The following is a 23,041-nucleotide window of genomic DNA, read 5'->3' as shown; positions in this document are numbered from 1 at the left end:
ATTTTTAAATATAATTTATAATATTTCCATGACAATTATCCATAAATAATCAAACCTTTGAATTTCGTTCTTTACGTTTCAGTACATCAAAAATTAAAATACATTAATGTGTCTCAATTATTTCTAAAATAGGATTATTTAAAATTTAACATTTTTTAGTTTACTTTATCAAATTGAAATATGGAGAAATAAATACGAAGATATCACTGTTAAAAAATAATTTGCATGACAATATAAATTATATAAATAATATCTAATATTATTATTTTATTTTGTAGTAGTGTCTAACTGTGACTTCTTTTAAATTGTTATATACAGACGAATGTAGTGCTGGACACCGTAAACTACAAACTACATAAATAAATAATAAAAAATAAGAAATGACACTTTATAAAGTAATGAACCTGAATTAATGATAAATAATAAATTAGTTTACTGAAAATTAAATATTTATATTTAATATTGTAACAGTAGTTTTTGTATTTTTTTTTTTGAAAGGAGGAGAGTTTATACTTTATTAAATTTAAAAAAATGTAATATTCGTTAATTTCAAATTAATGATAAATTTAATTAATTAATTAAATTCATAATTTATATTTTAAAATGTGCTCAAAGAATTAACAAATGTTGTAAAATCAATATTAGTTTATACTACATTTAACCCTTAAATAATTTCTCATGTTTCTTTCTGTATTTTAACCTTAAAATTAAATATATATTCTACTAGCGGTTTGGAACGTTGTGGGTTCGATTCCCATCTGGGGCAGTTAATATATATTTTTCGGCAGTTCCGAATAACGAATCTTGACACTCCCATTTCGTTTACCAATACCAAATAGTAGAATTATATTATAGTATAGATTTATGATAATTTATAAATAAAACTAAAAATTTACGTTGTAGATATCAAAGATTGAATTTGACCCCTTGTCAGACTTACTTCAAATTCGCATAACAGGCAAAATCTCGTTAATTCGATTTTTATTGTTCAGGAAATGTGCCAGTCGTTAGATAAGATTTTTCTAAGCACACCTTTATTTCAAAATAGGTCAGTTCGATTTTGCATAATGTTGTGGATTAAAAATGATCCAGAATCAAATTCTATTAATATTATTATTATAGAATTAATTACACACTCTCTTGGCTATTACATTAATATTTACCTTCCCGGAACAGAGTCAAGGGTTAGGCTTTAATTTTAAACAATATTTAAAAACTTTTGAAGATACTCGCTGTGCTAAGAACTGCCTTCTACCCTTCTAATACTTTTTCAGGCAGCTACTAATATCTTTATGTTTAAGTCTATAAATTTGCCGAAGTTCTTGGCTTAAATCTTGGTATTTCCTTATCTCCGATACTGTTTTATTGATATAGTCGTTGGTAGAAACACCAATATCAATCACATATATAAGATTTTATTCTATTTTAATTTTATGCATACCCAATAAAAATGGTGAGAGACCTTGTACCAATGTACTAGTTTTTTTAAATTGAGTTTTAAAAGCTTATGTACAGATCTTCATAAAAAAATTAAAGATATTTGGATTTTGGTCAAAACTGTACGAGCAAGACTGGAATCAGTTAAATTGGCATAAAATCGAATTGAAATGCCATAAAAGAGACGAGACGGTCTTCAAACCATGAAATAGATTGCCTTCGCCCTAATTTATGTCTAGTCCCATAGAAAATACATCGATTATTTAATTGGCCGAATTCGATTATTATATTCTTATTTATATGCATGAAAATTATCTTATCTACAAAAATGATCCGATATTCTCACATAAATATTTTCAAAGCTCTCCTATATTTACGCTACCAATTTTTTAAAAAACATTTATATTTATTTGTTTTTCGCTCCTAACACAGAGGACCCTATCTATATATCCATAAGGATGAGTTATACTATTATTATAAAAGGTTTTATTCCTTTTTTGTACAGTCCTGCAAGATCGATGCAACTAGCTTTTACAACTTTAGGCTAATCTCTTTTGCGCAATCCTGGGCCCTTAAAATGGAAATTCTGACAAAACGGAACGCCTTGACACGGAATAGTAGGTTTTTTTTGTTGTCTCGTTTTTCTTTTTTTTAATTTTTTTTTTCCCATTTCCCTGAAAGGAACTGTGGTATTTTGTGTTCAGCGTTTTACTCTTAGGGCCAATACTTTGTAAAAAATATTTGCATTAATAAAAATATTGTGAAAAATGGTCCATAATATTAGCTAAACCTTATCATCACTGAAATATTTTAACAGGGCTAAAATAAATAATTAAAAAAATCTTCCCCAATCGACACAAAACGTTATCGGGGACGTAAGTTGAGTGCTAAATGAATGTTTTGTGATGCGCGATTTTTACATTCATTATATAAAATTTTAGTAATTATTTCCTTGCGGGTAATATTTTGATTTTTCGACTACGCTTTTTTGCTTAAACACTGTATCAAGAACAAGAGATCCATTTATGTTTAAAATATATAATAAATAAAATGTTTGAACTTAAACTTCAATTATCTTAAAGTTGTTTATGATTCATATCTGAAGAATCAGTTACCACTGTTTGATATTTTTCATTTAAAATGTGATGAGATAAGTCGGTCTGCGTATTTGAAATTTTATAAACGATGCTTTTTAGCCTTTAACGACAAAAATGCGCCAAAACATATAAGATTTTGTTTATTACAACCTACAGCTTAACTAATTCCTTCATTTAAGTAATTATGATATTGGAAAAAATAATTTTACAATGACATATCGTGAAATACCCATTGGGAATTGTGAGTTATGCTGAATTGAAACGTTGACAAAATAACGTTATACTCGAGTTGAGAAAATAAGTTACTTTATTCCATTAACTAAGAATTTATATACCTTTTCCATCATAATATAAATAAGAAATAAGTTCAACAAATATTAACCTTTTCAATTTGTTTTATAAGAATCTTTTTTTTAAAAATTAAAAATTATAATCCTCATATATAGTTGCAATATGTCACATTAATAATTCGAACAACATTGCCAGTTCATTTCTTACATTATAAATAATCTTAAATAGTGAGAATTAAAACACCTGACAACTGTTATTGATAGAATTGTTGTTTAATAATTTAAAATTAGAAGTTTTGAGAAACTGTTAAAATTATTAATAGTTCAAAGATAACCATTGAAATAATGTTTATATATAATTGAAATAATTATTAGTTTAAATGTATTTAATATCAGGTTTTATTCTCATTAAAATAGTCTGGCAGGGCTTAAATGACGATTTTATTAAAAATCTCTACAATTTTGTTTATTTGTAAAATATAAACAGTTCTCACTGTTAGAAATAATAAACAATAGGAAAATAAAAAAAAAATTAAAGAATTTTATGATTAACTAAAAAATAAAAATAAAAACATCCGATTGAATTAAGACTTCGTTTTCGTTGTATTTCAGACCAGAACAAAATTTTATATTTGTTATTCCTACTTCCAGTAACCATAAAATACGAATTTTATAGCAATAGAGAATACAAATTTTGGTTCATTATTTATATTTTTTTTAAAAATTACAAAATTGGCCAAAAGTTACAACCAATAAGCTTTGTAGGGGACGTATGCTGGGTGGTAAATGAAAAGTAGAGATACAATATTTTTTCCCCTAATCTTAATTAATTATCGGTTTAAATTATTGAATTTTTGTTCTATTATTTTTTTCTTATTTTTGTAAACAGTTGTATAAAAACAACATAAATATTAAATTTATGTTAACTGATGAAGCGTAATATCAATGAAATTGAACGATTACTTATATTCGAACATCTCTATAGCTAAATGTTTTATTTTTATATATTAAATAATATATAAAGAAAACTAAAATATATCTTTAACTTTCTCTTCAATGGGATAAAGTTATAGAAAAATACTATTAAAAAAAAACCGAACTGGATCGTTATGCAGCTGATTAATTCATAAGAAAAATCATTAAAAGATATTCGTAATCTATATAGTATTAATATACTTTCTGTTTCATTTTATCAAAAGTAAACTTGATAAAAAATATCAAAAGTTAAAGGAAGTACAATCATAGCAGTTTGTAGAGAAAAATGATAATAATAGATATAGGTAGATAATCATATTCCTCAATAATTAAACCTCTAAAACTATTGTATATTTTAATATAACATAAAACAAGCCAAAACTATTAACATTGATAAATAATATTTATAAGTTAGTTGAAATATAATTACATTACAAGTACATTACATAGACATTGCAAACATTGAAAAACTGCATATGACAAATTTGAGACAAAAACAAATTATATAAGGTTGTTTTTGTAGTTTTTGCATTTTTGTAGTAAAAAGGCTGACAATAAAAAATCTTTTTTGTAACTTCAAAGTCGGAGATCTGAGTTTTTTCGGCCTATTTTGAATGATAGATGTCATGCAGATGAAATTTGAAACCGTTTCATTTTTTTTTTTAGTAATTAATTAAAGGATTTAATGAACGTATAAATAAATTTAGTTCAAATATAGCAGTGTTATAAGACGGGGGATCACCTGACCAATGTGTTGGCTAACCAAACCCATCATCACTTGTAACGAAGCGGAATCCTTCAGCACATTCTGAGATACAAAGAATTAACTTGTTAAAATCTTTCAACTAATACTAAAACATCAGAATATGTAATTAATTTGAAATAAGAGAAAGATGAAATTAAAAAAAAATGTCCTCAAATCTTACATTTTTGTTAACTCGGATAATTGAGGTTTCAGTTCGAAATTTCACTGAATACAATGTTTTTTTCAGCTTTCGTATTGAAATGGCTCTATAAAATCTTATTGTATACATATACAGCCAAATTTGAAGTTTCTCATTTTTTGTTAAATACTGATTTAAAATGTTTCATTAAACAATGTAGGAACATGTTTATATATAATAAAATATATTTATTTTAATCCTTTGAATTCTTTTTACTTTATAGCTTCAGAGTAGCTATTTATGAAAATGAATTTTCAATATTAATTCCTTCTTCATATAGTGATTTGATGAAGGGATGATTGAGAAACTTTTGTTATGAACTATAACAAAGTAATTAGCAATAAAGTGATGAATTGGCTTTATCCTACTTTACGACGGCACTACCATGGTGTTTTTTTTTCCCAAAGTTCTTAAAACTAAACAACCTCCCTAAATCATTGATTTTCTTGCTCTACGCTCATCTATCCATATATTAAATATTAGTTCTCTAACCATTATTTTATTTATGCCTTCTCGTAAAAGCGCCTCCTTCTTGAATTCTTTCTCCATTTCTATCCGCTGTTCTTTCCTTTAAACAACACCTATCCCTTCATCTACATCATAATCAGTTCACCGCATAAATGTAAACAACATTTCTAGCCAGAACACTAATTACTACTATAAAGTTTTAATTGTAATTTGAATACAGCTCTTTTGTAAATAAAGTTTGAACTATGCAATTATTCTTAGGAAACTTTAGTCAAAAAATGAAATCATTTTTTTTTTCTTATAATCTTAACACTTTCTTGAGATTGGTTAATATTGTTTAAATTAATAAAATTTTACCCATTTTAGTCCCAAACATTTTTATTCTATTTATAAGTCCGATGTTTCGGGCAATTCGGCCATCCTCAAAGACAATCTTAATACTATTTTAGAACTAAATCATTTAAAAAACAACTTCATGCAGGCTATTCTGCCCAGGTCAATCCAACAAATTACGCTAATTAGTCAATTTTCACATTAAAATAAAAATTATTTATCAAGGTCACGTTCTTTGTTAAAAATTTAATTAAAAATTCATGAATGCGGAATAGGCATGAAGTTTTAAATTATTTAGTTCTAAAATTGTATTAAGATCGTCCCGAAACTTGGGACTTATGAATAGAATAAAAATGTTTTGAGACTACAATGGATAAAATTGTATTTATTTAAACGTAATTTTTTTTTTTCATTTTAATACATCATAATTATTATGAGGTGTGTATATTTATTCATAATTAGAATAAGTTAAAAATTAGCAATGTAAAATTTGAAGTAGTTTATAGAAAAATAATTTAAAAATTATATCTTTCATAAAACTTGTTTCTTTCTAGTTCAACAATATTTTCAATATTAATTTGTACATAACAATCATAGTTAGTTATATTTTTTCGACTTTAATGATTAATTTTAAACCATAGATACAATTTTTTCAGCACTCAATTTTATAACATTCTTAAATGTTTTTTAAAGATCAACTAACTTTTGTAATTTTTTTATTTCATTCATGGTTGTATTAATAAAAGAACATAAACAAGATAAAAGGATTCTATTTTTCAGTTTTAACTCGTTAACTGAATTTTTAGAATAAACACCTTAAAATATAATTTATTTCTATCAAGTAACATTTGATAACTGGATTCATTTATATATGCATTCTCATAGAACTGCCAAACTAAGCAAATCCTTCGTGATTCGTGCAACCTCCTGGAATTATCTCCTCATCTCTATTCGCCAATCTTCCTCCAATCTTGCCTTTCAAAAACCTCAATCTATATCACCCAATCTGTATATCGAAGACATTAATTTCATAAAATGGTTACATTAAAAACCACAGTCATAAAATATTTTGTCAGACAAATAATCGTCAGTCAGTCTTATATGAAAAATTATTTCTTCATTTATTCATCATAATGTTGTTCAGAAATGGGAATTGGGATTTGGTTTGGGTACAAATAATCACCATTTTGAAATATTCAAAATTTTAATTTTTTTGCGCACACTATTCAGCAGGACTTGTCCTTATTTCAGCGATGCCGAAGCCATAACTTATTTCGAATTATCCATCGGCTAATCTTGTCGAGCGTCCTGTAAATAATATCGCCATTATTCTATCCTCGAGTGGCAACCAGCCCCGGCGATCCCATAACCATTAACAATTATATTTTTCGCCGAGATAATTAAACATTTTCGGACTAATGAACAGAGGCGGAGGGACTCCCGGTCTTGATGAGATTATCATTTTATGACAGGAGATTTATATTTATGGCGCCGTAAAATGCGGCAGGCAATAAAATATCTCGCGAGAGGTGGATCCAGGGATAATGTGCCTATAAAGAGAAGGTAGCTAGAGCCCTCTATCGATAAGTCCCTTCTCAAATCTGGCTAATTATATATCCTCATCCTCGGGGTCTCGTAAATACATCTTCCATCCACATCCACCATCTCCTATCTCATCCTTCATCTATACAAATAAATCATCTTACGCCGAGTTCGTTCGGAAGCTCTATTCTATTCTCACTCTCTCTCTCCTCCTCGTCGTATTGTAATATCTTGTTCTATTTTCTGACTTTTTATATCAATATTCTTACTTATATTTTAAGTTTCAATATATTTTTAAAAGATGAACAAACAAAAAAAAAATAGCTTTTTTTAAAAAATGTATTTATTTACTAACAGAACCGGCATGCTTCGCTATTGCTAGATTAAGATATTTACTATTTTCTATTTAGACTTACTTCATGAGGCTGAGGTTCTCAAACCCACAGGATTGACTCACGACTACAGTAAACAGAATAAATAATTAATATCACTGCCGGATTCGAACCCTGGTTCGTTAGAAGCACATTAGCTTCCTTACCACTGAGTTACGTTACTCCACTTCATATATATATATATATATATATATATAAAGTGTTAAAGCAAATAGAATTGTATTAAGTAATCTTGCTTTTCTTAGTTCACGGATTTAATTGCCTGATTAATCAATTTATCAAGCTCTTACACTATCTATAGTCTGGTTTTACCACCGCTCTCATCCTTAGCAATAATCAAAACAAAAGAAAATCTAATTATAAAAAAATATTGTTTATCACATGCATTTAGTACTTCAGAAAATATGGGAGCGAATTTTGAGAATCATTTGTTCTTCAACATTTTTTTTTTGGAAGCTACAAATAAATTTGTAGTTAGATATGAACATTATAAGAATTTAAGCTTAATTATGTTATTTATGTTAAAATCAATGTCGCTCAGTTATGGGTGAACATAAAAATTATTCGAAAGAATGCTAGTAATAACCGAAATCCCCAACCAGGCTATATTTGAAAACAATACACGTTTATTTCTACTATAAACTTTAATCCTAAACAAAAAGAAATGAACAGGCCCTACTTAGATAATATTAAATCGTTGAATTTTATATAATTAAAATGAACAAGAACATGTAAGAAAGAGTGTGAATTTGTTTTGGTTACATGGCTCCAAAAGGTGTGAAATCTGTTTGATTATATGGTCCCAAAGGACCATTTTGTTTAATTTTGATAATTAAACTATCCGGCCTGGAGGACCATTTTGTTTTAATTCTAACAATATGTAATAGTATGAGAATTACTGGAAATAGTGTTATTTCTATTTGTGTTATTAAGGATGAAATAAATTAAGCATTATAAATAAAAATGAAAACTTTATTATACTACATATGTAATATTACGTTGGAAGGATATTTTAATAAGTCATAATAACTTGAAAATGGTCAGTACTGGCCGAAAACATGGATTTAGAAGAATAAATGTGTAGAGGAACTTTAAACAAATATGGGATGCACATAAATATCTACAAAAATAAAATAACTCACTTCTTTTCTCAAGATAACTCAATTTTACAATTTTTGTAATTGCATCCTTTTTACATCCTTTGTTCTGTCATCAAATATCTTAATTAAGATGAAATGTATTAATAATATATTATTGTAAGTTATAATGGAATATGTTATTAAATAAATACTTATGTAAGAGACGAAGGAATAAGGAATAATAAGAATGAGATAACAAATGAAGAACTGAGAATTGCATTCTGGTAGGTTCTGTTGGAGACTAGTTTATCCGGTCTCATGCTCCCAGCGTTAATGAACTTACAACTCTTTCCCCCCACTTCTTCTTCCCCTTCCTCTCTTTAAATTCCATAAATAGATAGTTATAAAACTAATTTACAATGATAACAACTTTCTACAACATCATCATCCTACAACTTGGTCCGCTTTGTGTAATAACTCTCTGTCAACATTAGATAATATTTTAATTAATTTCTACATGCTCATTTATTCATAATTTCCTCTTTTTTTTCATGGGCTCATACTAAATGTTGTAACATTTCATTAGTCCATTAATTTAATTTTAAGTTATAAGACAAATTGAATATTTGTGATGGATCACTAGAGAAGATGATTATGAGGTGAATGAGAGTAGAATTGAGTGGATTAAATACATAATAATAATAAACACAAATAAAAAGAATAAAACAAAAAAAAAAGTAATGTAACTTAGATATAAAAAAGAATAATTAATATTAGTAGAGAAAAGAAGATTTAGTTATAATATAATATTATTATACCTTTGATAATCACTTAATGTTTATATTTATGTTATTTCTAATAATATTGATTACAGCAACCTTCCATTGGTTGTAAAATAAAGCATTTCTTCTCTACTATTATTCCCATAAATTATTACCATACAAATATTTTGAAGATATAATTATATATAATACAGACATAATAATATATTTTTCGTAAGTATTCATAATCTTATTAAGCATTACATTCAACTAATAGGATATTAAGTGTTTAACATTTTTTTGTGTTATCAAATATAGTCTATTAATTTAATTTTAATAAAACATTTTATTACTCTTATTACAATTTTAAATGATTTAAAGAGGGGAAAAATTGTTTGTTTTTTTTTTAAGTAGTTAATATATCATAAATAAATTAATTAGATTTTATTTGAGTTAAATAAAAATAGCTAAGAAAAAATACTAATTGTATGGCTGTTTATAAAAAAAATGATTATGAAATGTTTTTTTGACACAATAACATAACCTTTTTGAGCATTACATAAAACTCATACAATGAAATAATTTTTAAAGTTTTTGTTTTGTATTAATACCAGTATAGTAATTTAATTTTAATAAAAAAACTGCATTGTTAACTTTCATTTTATTCAAAAAAGGTAAAAAATTATTATTTTTTAAAAATTTATGTACATTATAAAATAGTTAATACATAATTAATTCATTAATATTATTTTATGAGTAATATGCATGAATAATCAATCAAAATTAACTGTATGTATTGTTGTTTATAAACAAAAGGATTATGATTTTTTTTTTTACACAACCCAAAAATATCATTTACTTCTCTTAAATAACATCACCTTTTTTGAGCATTAAATAAAACTAATACAAAGTTAAAATTGTTAAGTCTTTTTTTATTATTATTAATACCAGTTGAGTAATTTAATTTTTATAAAAAAAACTTTATTTGTTGGCATATAATTACACTACAAAATTATTGGAAGGGGGAAAAATTGTTTGGTTTTTGTAATTGTATAATTACCAAATGATCAATCAACTATTTATGTATCAGTAATATTTTATTTGAGATAAGTGAAAATAGTTAACAAAAAATATCGAAAGAATTTTTGATACAATCTAAAAATTTTATGAATTTTTAAATGTCTAGAGCATTAAATAACTTAAATACGAAGTTAAATTTTTTTTTTTTTTTATTATCCATACTGGTGTAATAATATAGTTTTAATGAAGTACTTTCTTTGTTTTAGCAAGGATTAAAAAAAATTATATATATAATAAAACACATGGTTAATAAATTGACAATATTTTCTGTGAGTTAAATATAAATAGTTACCATTTTATTTATTTACCAGTAAATAAATAGTTTACCATTTTAGTTTGCACTATGGTTAGGGATTTGACAACGAATTACTGTTAGTATGGGAATTTATTATGATAAATTAAACATAAAAATATAACGATAATTCTTAAAAGTTATACTTTTATAATGTCACAATTTCTTTTGTGGTAGAGCCCCGATTATCCGTCCTGGTTGGGGCCGAGACAACTCCGGTTGATCCGTCGTACATAAAAGAAACAATCTCCAATAATAATTTAACTCATACATTAGGTAAAAACTAAAAATCTATGATGAAGTTAAATTTATTGGAATAATTTGAAACAAAAAAAAATCGTCATTTAGTTTATACTAGCTTGTATTATTCGTTTTGCCAAACTTATTGTTTTCTCAGTATTTAGAGTATATAAACTCTTTTTACCGTCGGTTAAGCGGGATTCAACTGTAAATTAATGATTAATTATTAAAGGCAGAACTAATCGATTTGATTTTGAAAATCTGGCCAAACTTCAATTATAAGTTTAGAATAACATGTATTTCATATTAAACATTAAAGTTTTTTCTTGAGGTATAATATTTTTTAAAAATAATTCTTACCGTTGTAATGAGATATCATAATTTGTTACACATATGAAACTTATTAATAATTAAAATTAAGAACTTTTGTACTATTTAAGACCTTGAAATATACATTTATACATATTGTATAAGCTATATTGTGTAATATGGATTGGACACACCAAACACACTGTACAGACAAGACATAGTACATATACACACACTGCACAGTTTATCGAGTTGTACGTTGCGTCAGGTGTTAGAGAAAGTGTTTCTTACCAATCCTAGAATTTCCTTTAGACTCCCATAACAACGTTATTGTTCGAAAATATGCTATTTCTCTAGCACCTATCTTTACTAAAATAAATATGTGCAACTATATACATTCCCAAGTGGTATTGATATGTACTTGGAAGCCCTTGATTTAACAATTTTTTCTTTAATATCCACTGTTAAGAAGTAATAATTAAATAATTATTTATTTATTGTTATTTACAAAGGAGGATTATTAGGTAATGAAGGAGAAGCCAGGTTAGAAACAAGTGGATTTGGGTGGTTTAGAAGTTTGTTATGGAAGGAAAGGTATCTGGTTCTGGCCAAATCGGCAACATATGAAATATTGAGGTCCTGATGGATGACTTGATTTGTGACAAAATAAGGAGCATTAAGGATTTTATGAAGGATTTTGGACTGTAAGGATTGGATTCTGGAGGAATTTGATGGTTTAGTGGAGGCCAAAAGCTCAACATCGTATGTCCAGATAGGCCTTATAATAGTCATGTAGATCAGTCTTTTGTAATGGATTGACAATTTAGACCGTTTGTCTAGTAAATGTTGCAATAGTCGGAATCTACGAGCAGTTTCTTGTCTTTTTAGTCTTGTATGAGGATTCCATGTCAGTCGTTTGTCGAGATGTAGTATAGATGAATTAAATTTGTATTAAAGAGGTTGATTTGTAACACATATATGGCATATAAATTTTGATTTGAACTGAATAGTTTTTCGTTGTAAATTTGAATTTGTCAAAAAAATAACTTAACTTTTCAGCAGTGAATGTTTTAGTTTTTGATAAAAAATCCCTTAACAACATGTTCATAATGGTGCAATGTCACCCTGCAAACATTAATTACTTCTAAATTATCAATGTTAGCAACTAAAAAATGATAGTTAATTAATAACATGAATACTAACCTGTATCATAATGGTTTTCGGTTGAGATAAAGATATTCAATCATACAAACGACTATGCAAAATATACAACTTTTCATCTATTCTTTCACAGTATGTATAATTAATTCTGATCTTAATATTTTTTATAACAACAAAGGATAAGCAAACCCGAAGGTTCAGTGCCGAAAACACCGATCGCTTTATAAGTATATAGGTCCAGTTCTGTCTTGACGCGGTTCTCCTACACTTTTGTCTATCTTTTAGAATGTCTATGTTTTATATTGAAATATAATTTCTCAGTGGAAATACTGGACCGAGTACTGAGAATCTGGTAAGGACTCATACATACGCCAGAGGTAAATGCTCGAATTACGTTTTGGTGTTTCTAATGCATAAATGCTACAGGGAGCCGAGCGCCGATCACTGGAATTATGAAAATTCGCTTCCTGGAAAAGGTTTAAAAGTTTTCCTGCATTTTCCAGAATATGCAGAGATTACATAAAAGCGTACAGTTTGCAGGAGAAAGTTGTTATGTTTGCGAAGGCCTAGATAACAGCTTCCTAAATTTGTGCTTACATTACACCCGTCATTTACAACACTTAAAGGGAAAAACGTCTTATAAAAGCAAATATTTACGTTGGAATATTGGAAGAGGTTTATATTTCTTATGTTCAGTGTGGAAAATGAACTGGCTACAATTAATACCTTATATCTTCAGAACAATGTTTTTAAAATGTTTTTTTAAAAATATTAATATTAGTTTTAAAAATAATGTATTTGAAAATTATCTTGGGTTAGTTTTAGATGAAGAGATAGATTTTCAGAAAAAAAAAATTCGCATATTTATTAAACCAAGAAAAATATATTTAATGTAAAATGTCAATAAAAATTATGAAACATGAAAAAAAAAGGCTTCTACTTGATACCAAGGCTTCTATTTGAACCCTGGACCGTTTTAATACTTAAAATAAAAATAAAATAATAATTTTATTATTAGTAGTATATAGTTATTATAGTATATAGTATATAGTTATTATAGTTAGAATAATATTTTAATATTACAGATGTATAGATTTCAGTGTTTTCAGATTCAGTTCATAGATGTTATTAGAATGCAGGTTGAGTTCTGGGTTTTTCTATGAAGCTTTTTAAATGAGACTTTAGAAACAATAATACATTTAACTTATATATATTTTTAATTTTTTAAAAATTTTTTTGCTTCTTTCATTCTGAATGTGTTCTTATATAAAGTTATATAAGTGTAAATTTATCTAAACGATATGGTTAAAAGAAAATTAAAAAGAATTAAATTTCCAATGAACAAAACAATTTGTTTTTAAACAAACAAAAAAAATAAATAAAAAGAAATATTTTCTTTGGACTTAAAACCGAATTACCATCAAAGTATTTTTAAATTATTCTGACAGGACTTAAATTCCGAATATTCAAAATGGTTTCCTCAAAGTTTGTTTTATTTGAAATAATTACCTATCTCTCATTAATAGTAGCAAAAAATATATAAAATAATTACAAACTATTAAATAATTTAATAATTAAGTAAAGGAAAAAATATTTTTTCCAATTCGAAAAAAAAAATGTTTAGAAATAAATGTATTTATATAGGTTTATAATATACCGTTTGAAAGATTAATATGTTAAAAATATTAATGTATAATTTGTAAAGTCGACGATGGTAACAGAGAATGATGAAACGTTGTTCTCACATAAATAAACGTTTTCTTGTTTCCATGGTTGACATGATAATAGTCAGTTTTTACATTAACACTAATTTATGAATGGGTTAGTTTTAACTCAAAGATGGATTTTTTATTAAGTAGGATTAATAAGATTTTTTTTATTTTGATTGGACTCTGAAAATAGTTTATATATTTTTCTTATATTATAAAACTGACCGAGCTTCTGAGCGTTGAAGACAGTTACTGTTTGAAAAGACCCTAATACTACAACTGCTAATGGCTCGTACAAAATCACTACTAACACAGAGCAATTTGTACGTCAGGACTCCATCTCACTAACTATAGCCTTCGTTCGCCTGTCTATCTTATCTTAATCATCTACAGTCAGTCCTCCAGGATAGTAATGTCTTTCCACTTGTTTTGCTCCAGAAAATATTTAACCTTTTAACTGTAGCTTATAGCAATGTACGGTTCCTAATAAAAAATACATGATGAATGATGAATCTACCAAAGGGTGGATCAAAAAGCAACCTTTTTTTTTTTTCAAATAACGAAAAATAAACATTTTGTGAATTTATTTTAACAAATATTATGGAAATTATTACTCTTAGGAACGGCGTAGTCATTAGTACAAGACCCGGGAAGAAAAAAAGGCAGTTATCTCACCCCAATTTTTGATTACTTTAATGAAAACTAGGTATAATTACTAGGCAAAACTGATGAGTCTGCCAAGTATAGGTAGGGGGAATAAAAAATAGCGGCTGCTTCAAACTAAATGTTAATTTCTAGTTGTTCGTATAAAATGTTGGATTTTTGAAAAAATATATCTCTTGATCCTTAAGATGCACATATGTCTGCCGACACTCAAAATAAAGGAAATTTAACTTACTATTAAGTAGTTTATGACACTTATCTTCGTAGGGGTAGTAGTTTTTATGATATTCACATATGAATATTAATTTGGCAAATGAAAATTTGTCCGAACAACTATAAATCAATTTATTTTAGCAAATTTCATGTAAACTATTACTCATACGAAGATAAACATCATAAAATACTTTATAGCTCATTAAACTAGCTTGAATTTGAGTGCTAATAGACATCTGTACGTCAAATGGGTTTTGAGATATAAATTTTTCAAAATAAATTCACTAACTGCTGATCTTTCAGTACGTCCCATAGGACATTTTTATGAAATATTGCTTTTTAAAAAGCTATATCCCGAAAACTATTTAACGTAAATAATTGTATTAGGGCTCATATTTTAGCAAATTTGCTCTTCTTTAAATGACATTCTCTTAGGCTTTCTTGTGTTGTTCCTACTTTTTAAGATATAGAGCTCCGAATGAAAAATTAGTTTTTTTTATCGATTTGAAACAGCCGCTATTTTTTATTCTCCCTATCTATACTTGGCAGATTCATCAATTTTGACTAGTAATTATACCTAGTTTTCATTAAAGTAATAAAAAATTGGGGTGAGATAACTGTCTTTTTTCTCCTCTTGGGCTCTTGTACTATATGTCTATCACTTCTCAACTGAGGAGTAGTGGACTAGAACCTGCCACATGTTTTATGATATTTTTCGAAAGAAAAAATTTTGATTTCTCCTTAAATTAAAACTATAATGCAGTTGTTAAAGTTCATAATCGTTGGAGCAGTAATTTCAATGGTATTCACCAAAAATTTGTTATATTCCAAGTAAAACCTGAATAATTTTCTACTTGAAAGAATCAAAAATAATCTTTTTGTATTTTCTGGAAAAACCGTCATTTTTTATTTCCCTTACCATGATAGGCAGAGTCATGAAATTATTGATCCTTAACTGTATATAGTTTTTATTAAAGTAATAAAAAATTTGGAAGAAATTTCTCGACTCATCCCAGTTATTGACTGTTCAACCTTTCTTTTTAAATATTGAGAATTTGGAGCTAAAAATCAAAATTGACCCTAGTTGTTAGTTAAACCTCAACTTATAACTGGGGCCAATTTGAAGTGGTTGAGGGTACCAAACCCTTAATATTTTTTAAAAAAAGATTTGCCTGTCAATAACTGGTGCACTTAATTAAGTCCTAAATAGTTTCTTTGATCAACTGCAAAAAACACATTTTTTAGTAGAACTATGTCGATTTTAAAATGAACTGTAGCTTGTAGAACACTGACTTATACTACTTTTTGCTTACTCCCTAGATATATTACATAAGGTAAAAATAAGTATTTTATATTGTATTTTAAGAATCAGAATTTCAAGGAATCTATAATTTCCATTCAAACTTCTTTGAAATACGAATACAATAAACTTCCCAGTAATACAACTAATATATTAGGACTCAACAAATAAATAAACAAATACAGTAGCTACTATTTGGTGTTGACTAATTGGTGTTGATGTGGGGTTGACTATCTTTGACTATAATCCCTTTACGGGACTGGTCGTGATGTTGGCCGCAGCCTAGTGCTACCAATCAGACCCATTCCCCTCCCATCTTTCTTCTCGTCTTTTTTTTTTCCTTCCTCTTCTTCTTCCGAGCCAGCTTTAGCGCTTTCTGTTTAGAGATAAACTTCTTTTATAATTTTCATGATTGCCTCTCTCTCTAACAAATAATTAATTTACTTTATATCCCTTCCAGTTAATAAATCGATGAAAAGTTCTTTTGTAAATAAAAACAATCAAGTTTTAAAAAATAAAGTAAAAAAATAGAAAGAATTTTATTGCTTATTATCCAATTAAATATTCTAGAACCAACAGTAATAAGGTACTAAATTATGCCAGTGGAAATCGATTAAACCAAACAAAAGAATCTTTTTTATTAGAAGGATTTCTACTTTATTAATTTATTTTAGTTTTTTTCTTGACCTATTAATGTTTAAAAAAAAAGCACCAATTGTGAATGTTGAATTGAGATTCAGGATAATATAGTTCTGTTTATAGGAATGAGCATAATATCGCTTATATTACGAATAAATGTAATCTCTTTAATTTATCTGAAACATATCTGATGAGGGAGTTCTTGGTTAAAAAAAAAATGCTAAAGATAAATTAAGGATAAATATATTAACTGTATGATGTATAAATAATCTAACATTAATTATTCTTATTAAATCCAAAAATGTCCGAGAATCGAAAGAAAAGAAAAGCTTAATTTTTTATTAAATGCCTAATATACTTAATGTTTTTGTTTAAAATACAAACTGTCCGGCAGTTGACTTTTTATCAAAGGAGGGTATGGATATTTCATAATATACATTTTTATTATATATTCATGCATTATATCTCCCCCCTCTCCACCCGAAACCTCTTGACTACATTTTTTATTAAATTTCTAGACTTGAAGTTTATATGAAAACTGTTTGCAGGTTTTGAAGTTAAAGTTTCGATTTATAATGCTTAAAAAAGTCCTTTAATATTAAAAAAAAATTTATCAGCCATATTAGCAACAAAAGCTGTGAAAAGATAAATAAAAATAAAATCGTACAGACTGAAATAAGAATATAATTTTTTTGTCCTTCAACAAGGAGAGAAAAAATTCTTTGATTCATTTTTTATTGACTTGAAAAGAACACCTTTTAATTATACTTGTTTTATAACAAAATAGTTATTATAGTAGGGTTGTTAAGAATTGGACATTCCATACATAGGGTTGTTAAGAATTGGACATTCCAAATTAACTCACCTTCACTTAATCACAAAAGAGGACCAGCCTATATGCCAAACCTGTCATTCCCCATTATCAATAAAACATATAATTGAAGAATGCCCATCATTTCGTCAAGCCTTCGAAAATAATAAAATTCCACGAATAAGAGAATTGGCCCTTAAAGACTCGGAAGAATCCATAGACAAAATAATAAAATTTCTCAAAGAAACACAACTTTATACTAAAATATAATCCACCAATACCGACCAGTGTAAAAAGGAAATAGTCTACATTCAACTATAAGTCAAGAAGATAGATGAAGTAAAAAGGGTGTAATAACCTAGATGTTGATCGCCCTGAATAAAAATCTAATCTAAAAATCTAAATCTAGTAGGGTTGTTATTTAAATAATTTTTAATATATATTTATGCATTTATACCCATTGAAACTTTTAAATCCAAAACCAAACTAAAATAATTATCTACTTTTTAATTTGATCTAAAACACAATAGTGTTAAAAAATATAAAAAATAAATGGTTGATTTTCTTTAAATTCATATTCTACATTTAGCAATATATTTTTTATTTAAAAATTTATTATTTATTTTTAGTGACTTGTAATCGAAGGACAGGTCTCAAGGAAGGGCTTGTAACAACCCCTAGCGGACAAACCACCCCCTTGTCAGTTCATCCACCCTCCGCTAGATCGCACTCCGCTCGAAACCCACCCCCCTTAACTTCTGTGCGGTCACATTTAATTTATAATTTATAATATCATTGTACATATTATTCAATTAATAACACATAGTAATAATGCAAATATAATTTATTTTATAAAATAATGAAGAAGATGATCAGGATTGCGATCAAAAGAGAAATAAAAATAGTTACACAACTATTAATTTTCCCACGTTTTGCCCCACTTTGTAGAGCTTCATCAGAACTAAAAAGATGCAAAAACAACTAAGAACATTTTTAAATTGTAAGATGATGATGATGATACAAAAAGGTAAATTAAGAAAATGACATAAAAATAAAGGAAAAGAATAAATAAAATAGTATTAATATAAAATAAACAATGATAAGAATATAAAACATTACGCAAACTATACGGTTAAAATTGTACAGGAGACACAATAACACGCAATAATAGAAAAGTAAATTTGAGAAAACAAAATTTAACACACTAAAAGACGTAAAATGAAAAAGTAAGTTGAGATTAAATAAAGGTTGAGAAATATTAAAAGACATTCAAATGTATCTTTATTACACATTTGAAAACCTATTTTAAATTTTTTTTTATTCCAAAATGTATGAGATATTTTTTAAAAATTTATAAGTTGTTAATATTTGACCAGCAGTGTATATGTACCATATAAGTAGCTAGAAAAAGTGTTGTTTCTATGATTTAAAAAAATAAATAAATTTTTAAAAAATGAGGGAATTTATTATATTTGTAGTTTTATTTATAATTTTCCTCAGCCACAAAGAGCAAAGCCTTATAGATCAATCTAATTACTAAATTGATTTCTATCAACTCGGGGCATCTTCAATCAATTTCCGGACGGAAATTGTGGCAAAGAAGTGTAGTCATCAGGAAGTAACTCTCTTCTTTTTTTTCCCCAGAATAATAATTATTTTAATATCAATAATTAACACACATAACGTAATATAATGCAACTTAGAAATAAATACAAAAATATTCCAATATTATTATACTGTATTATAATATTGATAATTATTACAACGTTATTCTCATATGATTCCGAGTATATTTCTGTAAATTTTTATGTTAATGAAATTCTTACTTACAAATGCCTAGTTATTAAAAGAATACATACCAGAGCAATATGTTTTTGAAATGAGTTAATACTCTAAAAACAGCATAAGTAATTTAATGTAAATACTAACATATTAAGTCATAATATGGATGTTAATATTTTAGTTTGAAATAAGATTTCTATCTACGTTTTACAAGAAATTAATTGTTGAATCTTAAATTCTTTTAATTTAAATAAATCAATTCTCCAATTTTAGCTACTTATACAATGTTGCTCGATTTAACTAATCTCAACTAGCAAATGTAAGATATGAGCATTGTTAATTCGGGGTGGCATAGGGTGCCGTCCCTTCTATCATTTATGGTATGATTTTCTCTGTACAGAGTATGGTGTGTTACAAGTCATGATTTGTGGAGAACATAATTACACTAAAGTGCAAAATATGTTTAAAATGTGAATCCTATTAAAATAAAAATAATTTTAACAATATTCCTTATAACTCAGCTTTTAAAGATACGAAAAATATCATTACCTAAATAACTTAAATTATTTACGTTAAGGGAATGGAAATATTAGATTTTGGATGGAAATAACTAATCTATATTTTTTTTAATGGGCTATGCTATTTTGCTTATAAATTACTATTAAAACATAAAATTATTTTTAGGTCGTCCTAAATTCCTATATATCAAAAAAAAAATAATTAAATTTATAATTTATCATAACCATTCTCTAAAATACATATTTGTTTTTAATAATAGTTTTTATTGAGGAATATTAATACTAGCTGCCATAATTAAGGACTATAAGTATAAACGTTTAAGTATTTATTCATTTAGGTATTATAATTACGGAATTTGTATTTAAAGCTTTTATGAAACACTGTTCCTTTTTATAAAATAGTTTTACAGATGCGAATTTTAGAGTGAAATAAGGTACAGTTGTATTTATTTTTTTTTATAAATATAAAATATACATGATTTAAAAAAATAAATAGATTTCGTTACTTTAAAAATTTAAAGAAATCAATTATTTTACAACAGAATTTACTCTGGATAAGTGTAAAACGTATAAAAGTTGATAAAATAACTGTTTTTTCCATCTAATAATTTAAAATAATGATTTGAAACCATTTTTTAAAAATATATTTATGTATTAGAACTTCGGTTATAAGGAATAGTGTGATCTAGACTATTCTGAACTGAGCAAAATACCTGATAAGAGATGGTATATACTGCCAGTCAAAACGAATGTTGTGTTTTTTATGGGTTTTTATTCATATAAACAGACTAAAATAGAGAAAAAAAGATTAAATAATTATAATAGGTGTAAAATGTACAAAATAATTACAAACATATCCATAAAAAAAAAATACTCGATATTACAAAGACTGATTAAATAATATAAATAAAATAATTTTTATAAAACATAAATAAAAATATTACTGATAGACATAGAATTGATTTTATCTATTAGTTCATAATAACTGGATCTACTAAAGGCCGGCGTACTGTGGTTCTGCTCTGTCGTCCATAAAAACGGTCTCATTGATTCCTGATTCACCATTGATTTTATTTAGTGGTTATATTTCAGTACGATAAAACTGTCTTCACAATTATCTTGTTTAAGCACAAATATTAATCAATAATAGTTTAATAAATAGTTTTGATTCTTTCACTGACTGCTTCTTTGCCTTGTAAAAAAGTAAGATTTTTATCTTTAAAAAGAACACGCTAGAAGAGCTTTTTTTTTTTTTTTTTTCAAAATTTATATAAATATAAGTTTGATAAAAATAGTAATGATTGGTATTTTTTGTTACGTATTATGTTTCAAATCGAAGAAATTAGTAAGTGATGCTTGCAAATTTTATTGTGCCCAAGTTTCGGTCTAAATTTCTGGCCTTATTCAGGGCTAAGTGGAAATGCCTTAACCATGTTAGAATAAAAATGAGTAAAGTATGAAAAACATAAAGGAAAAGAAATAGTAGATTTATCTAAATAATAAAAAATTAAAATTAAAATCATAAAAAGAATAGGAAAGTTATAATTGTATGAAAATATACTCTACAATAAACATTTAACAAGAGAAAATTAAATTGGATTTTCTGTCTTTACACCGTAAGGAGATAGATAGAAGATATATGTTAATTTCCTAGTACCTTATTGCCAATTTTATGATTTAATGTACAAATGTATAATAAATTAAAAAAATTAATTACGGAATTCTGGAGATGCAGCGATTCCCAACAAATGCATTCATTGATTGCTTATAAAGAAATTTTCTCGCTTGCTATAGAACACTCAAAACTATTTGAAAACAGAAAGAGACCTACTGTTAATTAGTACCTTGCAGTTGCATATTAATTAAATTACAAAACATTAAATTAGAGGATATGATATTGTATATAACATACTAACAGACGGTTTAATGAATGAATAGCATTAGCTAATAGTTTAGGCAGTACATTCGATAGGGATTTTGAATTTGTGGAAAGCAATTGTAAGTAATGGAAAGTAATTGGCGAAGCTAAAGAAAATTTCAAAAAAGTAAATATTTCAACATAACTATGATGGGCCCTAAGTATTATTTGTTATCTAAAAAACTTAATTTCAATACTAGGTACATAAATGATGAAATCCATATTATTATTCAGATTTTTTGATTATTTTGATTATTTTTTATTTAAACTGTAAATCTCGGCTGAAGGATATAATATAATACACATGTGCTATTTTTAATAGTAAAGAGGATAAAAACAAACTTTATATAGTACACTGAAAAAAAAATAAAATGTTCAGATGAACAGGTATTGACAAGAAAAAAATATTATAATATTATATTAACCTTTTAAATGGTTAATGCTGGAATAATTTTTGTATTTGATATGTGATTTTAACTATATATGTTTTTTAATGACAGCTATTCAATTATAATAATGTTTCCTGTAACCGGTTTTTTATTATATTTTTCTTTTAATCTATGTGTTAGTCTTATTCTCGTAAAATGTATGTATTTGTTTGTTTTTGGTAAACTGATCTACTGCTGTGACTATGAATGATGGTCTGATCTCACATTGCCGTCTAATATTGAATTTGTTTAGCGGGTCACTGAAGAGGATCTAGGAGGGTGAATTCCAGAGAGCGAATTTGTTGATCGGGTGAATTGAAAAATTGTGAAAGGGTGAAATTGGAGGAGCAGAAATGAAAAAGAAAAATAGGAATGAATGAAATATTTGTATTTGGTGTACAGACCGAAATGGATTGTAAAAGGAAACTGTAGGGGGGGAAAAAAATCTCTTTTTTTTCTGATTATACCATGTATGTGTAATTTATATATGTCCGATCACGGATTGATAAGTATGCTGTGTGAGATAGCAACCTAATGTATTTAGGCAGCATAGATAAATAAAGTATTTCTCTCTCTCTCCCAAACAAAAACATCGATGAGGGATCTAGCTAAACATTTCGGATCATTATGCTATAAAACATCTTTTTGACAGACGATATT

General features: G+C 26.6%; 1 protein-coding gene across 2 annotated transcripts in view; it reads left to right on the top strand.

The window, feature by feature from the left end:
* Positions 1-23,041, top strand: part of LOC136796851 (zinc finger protein rotund-like) — a 337,831-nt gene that overhangs the window by 12,294 nt on the left and 302,496 nt on the right. The gene's annotated exons all lie outside the window — the stretch shown is intronic.

This window comes from Halyomorpha halys, unplaced genomic scaffold (genome assembly GCF_000696795.3).
Source record: "Halyomorpha halys isolate HHAL.00 unplaced genomic scaffold, Hhal_1.1 Scaffold230.1, whole genome shotgun sequence".
Classification (NCBI taxonomy): domain Eukaryota; kingdom Metazoa; phylum Arthropoda; class Insecta; order Hemiptera; family Pentatomidae; genus Halyomorpha; species Halyomorpha halys.
This window is presented reverse-complemented; position numbering and strand designations above follow the sequence as displayed.